This window comes from Lactuca virosa, chromosome 5 (genome assembly GCF_052849685.1).
Source record: "Lactuca virosa cultivar CGN04683 chromosome 5, Lactuca_virosa_CGN04683_v6, whole genome shotgun sequence".
In the NCBI taxonomy this organism is placed as follows: domain Eukaryota; kingdom Viridiplantae; phylum Streptophyta; class Magnoliopsida; order Asterales; family Asteraceae; genus Lactuca; species Lactuca virosa.
This window is the reverse complement of record NC_136430.1, coordinates 318,062,798-318,074,113: the sequence shown is the minus strand read 5'-3', so window position 1 is coordinate 318,074,113 and position 11,316 is coordinate 318,062,798. Positions and strand designations below refer to the sequence as shown.

At 49.4% G+C, this 11,316-nt stretch overlaps 1 non-coding gene across 1 annotated transcript; it reads left to right on the top strand.

Annotated features, from left to right (window-relative positions):
• Positions 1-11,209: 11,209 nt before the first annotated feature.
• LOC145118305 (small nucleolar RNA R71) lies at positions 11,210-11,316 on the top strand. Its single transcript, XR_013713262.1, has one exon. It is a non-coding gene; the product is annotated as a small nucleolar RNA R71 (small nucleolar RNA).

Sequence of the window (11,316 nt, the reverse complement as noted above, 5' to 3'; positions counted from 1 at the left end):
TACCTCCAACAGCTTCCTCTGATCAAATAGAAGTGGATCCAAGCTCCTCAACCCGCCTAGCTTGTTCTACCTCCTTCCTTCTTGCTAAAACACACAAGAAATGGTGAATTAGCCTTCCTCTTGCACCACAAACGACCTCTGCTCTCTAGGGTTTCTCAGGGGTGAAGTGGCCGCAAATGGAGGCCATAAAGGCCTGTAAATAGGGCACAAAACCCGAGAATTAGGGTTTCAATTTACAGCGCGGACTCGTCGAGTCCGTTCATTAATCCAGTCAGCAATCGCGGTCCTACTCGACGAGTCTACGCCTCAACTCGTCGAGTCCCTCTCTTTTACTCATAAATAAATGATCAAACATAATACCTGGAAATCCGGATGTTACAATTCTCCCCCACTAGAATCAGACTTCGCCCTCGAAGTCTTGCTCCGCAAACAACTCTGGATACTGCTCCCGCATCTCCATTTCCGGCTCCTAAGTCAGCTCGGACCCTCTCCGATGTTGCCACTGGACCTGCGCCAGGGACACCTCCTTGTTCCTCAGAACCTTGATCTTCCGATCCCGGATCGCGATTGGCCTCTCAGGATAATTCAGGCCCGCATCCACCTGAATATCCTCCAGCGGCACCACCGCCGACTCATCGGCTATACACTTCCTCAACTGAGACACGTGGAAGGTATCATGAATCTGGCTCAACTCCGCAGGTAGCTCCAACCGATATGCTACCCTGCCCACCCTCGCGGTCACCCTGAATGGTCCGATATACCGGGGCCCCAGCTTGCCCCTCTTCCTGAATTGAATCACTCCTTTCCAAGGAGACACTTTCAGGAGTACGAAGTCTCCCACCTGGAACTCAAGCTCGAATCGTCGCCTATCTGCATAACTCTTCTGGCGACTCTGAGCCGTCGACAACCTCTGTCTAACCTGTTGTATCTGCTCGTTCGTCTGAAGCACTATCTCAGTGCTGCCCAACACGCGCTGCCCTACCTCTCCCCAACAAATGGGAGTCCGACATCTCCTCCCGTATAACAACTCGAAGGGAGGCATACCAATACTCGAATCGTGGCTGTTGTTATAAGAAAACTCAGCCAACGACAGATACGTGTCCCAACTTCCCCCGAAGTCCAACACACATGCTCGGAGCATGTCCTCGAGCGTCTGAATCGTCCGCTCACTCTGTCCGTCCGTCTGGGGGTGGTAAGCGGTACTGAAATGCAGCCTCGTACCCAACTTCTCATGGAACTTCTTCCAGACCCTGGAAGTGAAACGTACATCTCGGTCTGACACAATCGAGATCGGTACTCCATGCCGCGATACCACCTCCCTCACATACAACTCTGCCAATCTCTATGCAGAAGAGCTCTCATTGATAGCAAGGAAGTGATCGCTCTTCGTCAGTCGGTCGACAATCACCCAAATCGCATCGACACCCCTCGCGGTCCTTGGCAATTTGGTGATAAAATCCATGGAAATTTGTTCCCACTTCCACTGGGGAACCTCAAGTGGCTGCAACTTGCCGTGCGGACGCTGGTGCTCATCCTTAACCCTGCGACAGGTCAAGCACCTCTCAACAAACCATGCTACATCCCTCTTCATACAGGGCCACCAGTAATCTTTCTTCAGATCCAAATACATCTTAGTGGCCCCGGGATGGATCGAGAACCTCGATCAGTGCGCCTCCTCCATCAAAGTGGTGTGCGCCCCGCCAGCATACGGCACCCAAATCCGACCCTGAAAGGTCATAAGCCCACGGCTATCGGTAACGAACTCAGGTACCTGTCCAATCACCCGCTCTCTCTTGCGGTTCTCCGGTCTCACGGCCTCTGCCTGGGCCTCCCGAATGGTGTCCAACACCGGAGTCATCACTGTCAGCCGCATACATACGTCTCGAATAGGGGCACTCTCTGCCCTACGGCTCAGGGCATCAGCTACAACATTAGCTTTGCCCGGGTGGTACAGGATCTCACAATCGTAATCCTTTACCACGTCCAACCATCTCCTCTGGCGCATATTCAGGTTGGGCTGATCCATCAAATACTTCAAGCTCTTGTGGTCCGTGTATATGGCACACCGAACCCCATACAAGTAGTGACGCCAGATCTTGAGGGCGAACACCACTGCCCCCAATTCCAGATCGTGGGTGGGATACCTCGTCTCATGAGGCTTCAGCTGCCTCGATGCATATGCTATCACATGCCCCCTCTGCATAAGTACTGCGCCCAACCCCAATATCGATGCGTCACAATACACCACAAAATCCTCCATCCCTTCCGGGAGGGCTAACACCGGGGGTCGCATAATCTCTGGCGAAGTGTCTCAAACGAGCTCTGCTGCTTCGGACCCCATGAAAAAGCAACACCCTTCCGGATCAATCTGGTGAGAGGCATGACGATCTTGGAGAAATCCCTGATAAATCTCTGATAATAGCCGGCCAATCCTAGAAAACTCCTAATCTCGGTGGGTGATCTTGGCACCTCCCACCTCATAACCGCCTCAATCTTGGCCGGAGCGACCAAAATCCCATTCTGGTTGACGAGATGCCCCAAGAACTGGACCTCCCGTAACCCGAACTCGCACTTGGAGAATTTGGCATAAAGCCTCTCCGACCTCAATACCCCGAGAATCTCTTTCAGATTCTCCTCGTGCTGCTCTCTAGATCTCGAATACACCAAAATATCATCAATGAACACGATCACCGAACGATCCAACATCGGCCTACACACCCTGTTCATGAGATCCATGAACGCTGTCGGTGTATTGGTGAGCCCGAAAGGCATCACCACGAACTCGTAATGCCCATAACGAGTCCTGAACGCCGTCTTCTGGATATCCTCATCACACACTCTCATCTGATGATATCCAGATCTCAGATCAATCTTGGAGAACCAAGACGCTCCCTGTAACTGATCGAACAAATCGTCGATCCTCGGTAATGGGTAACGGTTCTTGACCGTCAACTTGTTCAACTCCCGGTAATCAATACACATCCGATGTGAACCATCCTTTTTCTTGACAAAAAGGATAGGCACTCCCCAAGGGGAACTACTTGGTCTAATACACCCCTTCCCCAGCAGCTCCTGAAGCTGCGAGAATAACTCCTGCATCTCTGGCAGCGCAAGGCGATAAGGCGCCTTGGCGATAGGCGCTGCCCCCGGAATCAAATCGATGCGAAACTCTACCTGCCTCTCGGGAGGCACACCCGACAACTCCTCGGGAAAAACATCCGGGAACTCGCGCACTATTGGAACATCATCGATCGAACTTGGCCTCCTAGCGGCCACTCGTGTGTCCATCACATAGGCTACAAACCCGCTGCAGCCTTGCTGTAAACTCTGTCTCGCTCTGGCAGCCGAACAAAACGCTGACCCACATCGGGTACCCTCGCCGTACACTGTAAGTACTCCCCCACTAGGGTCTCGTATCGTCACCAACTGTCGCTCGTAGTCTATAACAGCCCCAAACCGGCTCAACCAATCCATGCCCACTATGACACACACGTCCCCCATCGCTATAGGAACCAGATCTATCGGGAACTCAACACCAAAGATCTCGAGTACACAACTTCGAATCACATCTGCAGCATATACCACTCGTTCGTCGGCTATGGAAACCTGTAGCGGTCGACTCAACGCCTCCCGCTGGATACTGATGTGCTGACTAAACGCTAAAGACACAAATGACCGACTCGCACCCGAGTCAAATAACACCAAAGCAGGTACAGAACTCATAAGAAAAGTACCTACGCATATCATATCATAAGCACAATATCTCAACTCAGCATAAAAAAAATGAGGAATACATACCTGCCACAACATCGGGCGCTGCGCGGACCTCCTCCGCTGTCAACTGGAAAGCTCTCCCGCGAGCCTTCGGTGCCTCGACCTTCACTGGCCGAACCTCGGTAGCCCTAGCAGCAGGTGCAGATCCCTGTGCTGATCCCTGATGTAACTACGGGCACTCGGCCTTCCGATGGCCAGTCTGGTTGCAATGAAAGCAAACCATAAATCCCTTGGGGCAATCCTTGGCGATATGCCCCTCCTTGCCATATTTGTAGCAAGCACCTGATCGGCAGACCCCATCATGTCCCTTGCCGCACTTCCCACAAGTGCGGCCCTTCTGGCCTCCAGATCTCGAATCGGCGGGCTTTGCCCGCTTGACTGCCGGTTGAGACTGTGCCGGCCGCCGATCCATCCCCTGAGACTCGGCCTCCTCCCTGGCCTGAGTCTCCAACTCAATCTCCCTCTTCCGGGCATTTACCTGAAGCTCAGCAAATGTCCGGTAAGTCGAGTTCGACACGAACTCCCGACTATCCCTCCTCAAAATGCCCAAATACCGGCTCATGCGTGCCTGCTCGGTAGACACCTGCTCAGGGAAAAACATCGCCCTCTCATGAAACTTCCTGGTAACCACAGTAACTGAATCAGTACCCTGCTTGAGGGTCAAGAACTCCTAGGCCAGCCGTTCCCTTTCCACCGGGGGAACATACTCGTCTCTGAACATGGTGGTGAACCTCTCCCAGGTCACCTCGGAAATCTCTGCAAGAGTGAAGCTCGTCGTCACGAACTTCCACCAGTCCTTCGCTCCCAAGCGAAGCTGGTTCAACGCGAACCGTACCCTCAGATGCTCCGGACATGAACACGTGTAGAAGCATCCCTCAATATCAGAAATCCATCTCATCGCAGCGATCGGATCCTGCGTCCCGTCAAACTCTGGTGGCTTCGTGTTGCTGAACTCTTGAAGCAACAACGAGTCACCTCCCTGAGGTCTGGCAGCAGCCACAGCTGCAGTAGCTGCAGCAGCCGCAGCCTCAGTCACTGCTGCGTACCGCTCATCAAAAGTCTCTATCAAAGTGGTCTTGATAGACCCAAACATCTCCGGAATCTCGGCTCGAATCGCCGCTGCCACCTCATCGTGGATCATCTGACGAAGCTCCTCGTCACTCACGCCGCTCGTCCCAGGTCTGTGGCGTGTCCCAACCATGATGTCTCTGAAATACAACATAAATATATCAGGGACTTGCTCGAGCATACTCGCACTCGATAACTCAACCCTACTTGTTCCCTAGTACCCTAAGGATTCTTACTTGGACTGCGCACTGATCCGGTGTTTTCAGTAGTACGGGCCCTATACTACTGTCCACACCGCATCAGTATTCACACCAAGTCCTCCTCCTAGGATCCCAGATCACAAGTACTCTACATCTCGCTGCCATAGGCTACCCTTCGGTAGACCTCTCAAAGCTCCTCACTGCTACCTACTCACTCTCAAGCATCACATAGCAGCATAAATCTTCCTAGGCTAAGGCATCATAAATCAGGCCACTCTAGTCCTAATATGAATACCTATCCTACTCTAACATGCATATCATAACATATCTACATAATGTAAGGGTATTTTGGGAAATCACCGTTCGGGCGCTGGCTGATCGTACACACTGCTCTGTTCTGCCTTTCTCAAAATCTTTTACTCTCTTAGAAAAATTGTTTATTTTATTAAAAACTTTCTCAAATCCTCAGTTTGAGTTCAGATTCATCCGAAGATGCACCCGAATCCCTCAAACCAAGGCTCTGATACCAACTTGTAACAACGTAAATGTTCAAAACAATTTTTCATTTTTAAATCACATTTTCAATCATCGAAAACAATATCAAACAAACTGTATCCAATGTCATAATAACAAACAAATCCCAGAATCTCAAAACATAATCTCTATGAGTGTGTACGGATCATGCCGGCGCCTTCCCGCGATCCTCGCTAGTACCTGAAACACATAACACAACAACTATAAGCATAAATGCTTAGTGAGTTCCCCAAAATACCACATACGCACTACGCCACTCAAGGCTATAAGACCTTCCGGTCTCTGTGTCTCAGGGGACTTCCGTCCCATAACTCTGGTAGACCTTCCGTCCCTACCTGTAATGACCTTCCGGTCCATATCCTCTTTGACCTTCCGGCCCACTTCATGACAGACATAACACTCACATATCACATAACAGCATAAAGTACATACACATCATAGCATACAAGACCTTCCGGTCACACATAGGTACCTTTCCAGGTACAGTATAGTGAGAAGACTCACCTCAATGAAGTTAGATAAACTCTCGTGCTCAACGTCCCGACCTAGCCTCCTCCTATTATTCAAATAACATCCCCGATCAATATTCTCTCATAGTCTCATCTCTAAAGATTGGGTAGAAGGCCATTCTACCCCTTTCTGAACTCTCTTGAATCAGTCTTGACCAGAACCCTAAGGCCAATGAAAGTCAACGGTCAAACTTTGACCCGACTCGTCGAGTGCACATGGGCGACTCGGTGAGTCCATGCGGGTCCTCTGAATCCTTCTAGCCTCTCTTGGCTCGTCGAGTCATCCTTCCACTCGACGGGTTCCTCCTGTCACGAATCGTGGGGCAACCCCGAATCGACTCGTCGAGTCCACTTATGGACTCGGCGAGTTGCTTCCATGTTCATACTCAAATGACCTTCTAAGGTCAGATCTGTTTCTCTAATCTATAGATCTGACCTTCCCAAGCATGACAATCACGTAAAGGTCGAATCTTGGTACACATGCAACACACCCAAAGCTTCTTTTGGTGAAATAACTTCTAAAATGGCCTCCTAAGCTCATAACTCAAAAGGTATGGCATAAAGCAGAGTGGTAAGGACTCTCTGGACCTCTTAAGGTCCAGATCTATGAACCAACTCGCCTTGGGACCTCACATACTCAATATTCAACTAAAAGAGGCATAAAGAAAACCCTAGATTTCACTAGAATCATAATAAACACGAGAATGGCACAAAATGTTACCTCCAACAGCTTCCTCTGATCAAATAGAAGTGGATCCAAGCTCCTCAACCTGCCTAGCTTGTTCTACCTCCTTCCTTCTTGCTAAAACACACAAGAAATGGTGAATTAGCCTTCCTCTTGCACCACAAACGACCTCTGCTCTCTAAGGTTTCTCAGGGGTGAAGTGGCTGCAAATGGAGGCCATAAAGGCCTTTAAATAGGGCACAGACCCCGAGAATTAGGGTTTCAATTTACAGCGCGGACTCGTCGAGTCCACCCTTTCCGACTCGGCGAGTCCGTTCATTAATCCAGTCAGCAATCGCGGTCCTACTCGACTAGTCTACGCCTCAACTCATCGAGTCCCTCTCTTTTACTCATAAATAAATGATCAAACATAATACCTGGAAATCCGGATGTTACAAGGGGGTTGACTTCCGGTGGGGCCCTGAGCAGCAGAGGACATTTGAGACCCTCCGGCAGTGTTTATGCGAGGCGCCAGTGTTGACACTCCCCGAGGGAGTTGAGTATTTTGTGGTATTCAGGGATGCATCCATCACATGGTTGGGGGCAGTCCTCATGCAGAGAGGATGAGTGATAGCCTATGCATCGCGACAGCTGAAGCCGCACGAGACGAGATACCCTACGCACGATCTGGAGTTGGGAGCGGTGGTATTCACTCTCAAGATTTGGAGGCATTACCTTTATGGAGTCCGTTGTACCATATACACGGATCACAAGAGTTTGAGGCACATCATGGATTAGCCGAACCTGAATATGAGGCAGCGTAGGTGGCTGGATGTAGTCAAGGACTACGACTGCGAGATCCTTTACCACCCCGGTAAGGCGAATGTGGTTGCGGACACTTTGAGCCGCAAGTCAGCTGGGTCTTCTACCCCAGCTAGATGCATGAGGATAGCGGTGGATTCCCCGCTTGTGAGTTTGATTAGAGATGCCCAGGATGAGGGCATTCGGCCAGAGAACAGGAAGTTAGAAAAGGTCAAGGGCGAGAGCGCCCAGTTTGTTCAGGATAGTCGAGGATTATTGACCCGATACGGTCGGGTTTGGGTTCCGATGTCTGGTGGGGTCAGGCAGACAGTGATGGAGGAGGCTCATAAGTCTCATTTTTCTATACACCCGGGGGCCACCAAGATGTACCGTGATCTGAGTTTGAGTTACTGGTGGCCATGTATGAAGCGAGAAATCGCTTGGTATGTCGAGAGGTGCTTGACCTGTAGGATGGTCAAGGTCGAGCATCAGAGGCCGCATGGTAAGCTGCAGCCTCTAGAAATTCTCATGTGGAAATGGGAGCAGATCACGATGGACTTCATTACGAAGCTGCCAAGGACGACGAAGGGGTTCGATGCTATATGGGTCATCGTGGATCGGTCGACCAAGAGTGCCCATTTCTTGGCTATTCGGGAGAGTTCGTCGGCCGAGAAATTGGCCGACATGTACGTCCGCGAGATTGTCTCTCGCCATAGGGTTCCGGTCTCCATCGTTTCCGACCGGGATGTCAGGTTTACCACCTGTTTCTGGCAGAAGTTCCATGAGGAACTGGGTACGCGCATGCACCTTAGTACAGCGTTTCATCCTTAGACCGACGGGCAGAGTGAGCAGACCATTCAGACCCTCGAGGATATGTTGAGGGCGTGTGCTATTGACTTCGGAGGGAGTTGGGATTCCCATCTGCCTCTTGCAGACTTTGCTTACAACAACAGCTATCATTCCAGTATTGGCACCCCGCCTTTTGAGCTGTTGTATGGTCGGAAATGTAGAACCCCGATCTGTTGGGGTGAGGTTGGACACAGGGTGTTGGGTCGGACGGAGGTAGTTTTGCAGACTACCGAAAAGATCCAGCAGATCAGACAGCGACTACAGACCGCCCAGAGTCGACAAAAGAGTTACGCTGATAGACGCCGATCGGATTTGGAGTTTCAGGTTGATGATATGGTACTCTTGAAGGTCTCACCCTGGTAGGGCGTGATTCGCTTCAGAAAAAGGGGAAAGTTGGGTCCCCGCTATATTGGGCCGTTCAGGGTTATCGCCAGGATTGGTAAAGTGGCGTACAGGCTGGAACTACCGGATGAGCTCAGCCGGATTCACAACACCTTTCACGTTTCGCAATTGCGAAAGTGTATTGTGGACCCGGAGGCAGTGGTGCCACTGGATGACATTCAGGTTGATGAGCGCCTGAATTATATTGAGAGGTCGGTTGCCGTTCTGGAAAGGAAAGTGAAAGTCTTGCACAACAAGGAGGTTCCGTTAGTGAAGATACAATGGGAGCATCGGAGGGGATCCGAGTGGACATGGGAGTCGGAGGCTGAGATGCGAGAGCATTACCCGGAGTTATTCGCTACAGCAGACTTCGAGGACGAAGTCTAAGTTAAGTGGGGGAGAATTGTAACATCCCAACTGTCAGGTATCATTATTATTCCATTTAGATTTCATGTTTTAAGGTCTACTCGACGAGTTGACGTTGTGACTCGTCGAGTAACAGCTGGTCAGGACACGTCATTTAATGAGTGACTCGGCGAGTCTGCATGGGGGACTCGACGAGTAGGAGCTGGCAGTGGAAACCCTAAATTTCAGGGTTTTTGCACCCTATATATTGGACCATTAGCGCCTCCCACTGTCCTCTATCACCCCTTGAGAGCCAGAAACCCTAATTTCCGTGAGTGTGAGCTTGGAAAGTGTTTTGGAGCTTTAGGAAGTGATTTTTGTGAAGGAAACTTCTAGATCAAGAGGCTAGCATCAAAGATTTCGTGTGGATCCAGAGTCTACTTCAGCTTGGGTACGTTTTGGAGGTAACAAGTTGTTACCTTGACCTCTTTCCTTCTAAAATCTTTCATATGTGAAGAATAGGGCTTTCTTTAGCTATTCATGAAGGGATTATGGTATGGGAGCTAGATCTGAAGCTGAAACTTCAGATCTGAACCTCTTTTAAGTCCTAAGTCCATAAAGTTCTTAATAGGATCATGGAGGAACCCTTGTTTATGAGTAAAGTCCCATTCAAAGCTTAGATGTGGATTTTGAGTCATGAAAATACGTAAAGGTAGCAACTTTACGTTGCTAATGCACTCTAGGGACCTAGATCTACTGTTTGGATCAAAGGGGTAGTTCAGAATCGCTTGATCATGAGAGTATGCGCATGGACTCGGCGAGTCTGGAGGATGACTCGGCGAGTCGGGTAGGGTTTTGTCCAGATTAGTCCCGCTTGGACTCGACGAGGTCTGGGAAATGACCCGATGAGTCAGTTTGGACTTCCAAACTGAGTCGCGTATCGAGTCGGCGAGTCTGCTAGAGACTCGGCGAGTCGAGTCGAGAAATTCTGGAATCAGGAGGGACTCGAGACAGAGAAAGTTATATTCAGCAAACAGGTCAACATGGACTGTTGACCATTGACCAGGGACTTGACTTGACTGTAGGATGTCTTGTACCTCCCAAGGGCATTTTGGTAATTTAAGTAATTATTGAGTGGACCACTTTTGGGTACAGGCGAGGTGGTCGGAGCTATATCGGGAGGTGTGGACAATATCATTCCGAGCTACTAGCAAGGTGAGTTATCCTCACTATATCAATAGGGTCTAAGGCACCAAGGCCAGCCCTTTTAGTTGTTATATTGGTTACAGTATGCTACATGTGGTTATGATCTGTTAGATCGGTAACAGGATAGACAGTATGTTGTTATGCTCTTATGATCCGTTAGGATTGAATATTAGTGGCCTGTTTAGGTCGGTGCTCTGGTCAGGAGAGATTGTTGTGATCGATGATCTGTGAGATAGTTATATCTGATGTCTGTAGATGCTATCTTATGTTAGTCTTGTGCACATGGTTATTTGTTTGATGATTGGCTTGAGGCGGTCCTGCTTTGTGCTGAAGGCTAACATACCCTACGAGTGGTCCGGAAAGACTGTAGGCCCGTATGGCGGTCCAGTCATACCGAAGGCTCGGGATAGATCCAGACAGACTGTAGGCCCTGCAGGGCAGTCCAGTCAGGCCGAAGGCCCAGTATGAATGTTGTTGATTATCTGTTATTGATATGGTATTACCGGTGTGGTATTGGTATTTTGGGGGTAGCTCACTAAGCTTTCGGGCTTATAGTTTCAGTTTGTTGTTTCAGGTACTTTCGAAGATCATGGCAAGGCGAAGGCTTGACCGTACCGCTCCTCATCCATACGATTATATTTCTGGGACACTCTGATAAATAATATTTTGAAAACATTTTGTAAAATACTATTTGGTTTCATGGTTGAAAAAGTTTAAATTTGGCTTAAAATTTTTGGATGTTATACTTAGAAAACTCTTCAATCAGCTCCTTAATTTCAGCATGATTTTTCTTCGTCAAAGATCCTTAAGAATCAAGGAGTTGTCTTGTCATCGCATTTACCCCATCATAGAAGATTGATACTTCTTGTTGCACATTAAGATCATTTTGGGGGCAATTTCAAAGTAATCCCATGTAACGCTCCCATGCTTCATAAAGTGATTCACCCGGTTGTTGCTCAAAGTTAGCTATCGCCTTCTTGAGTTT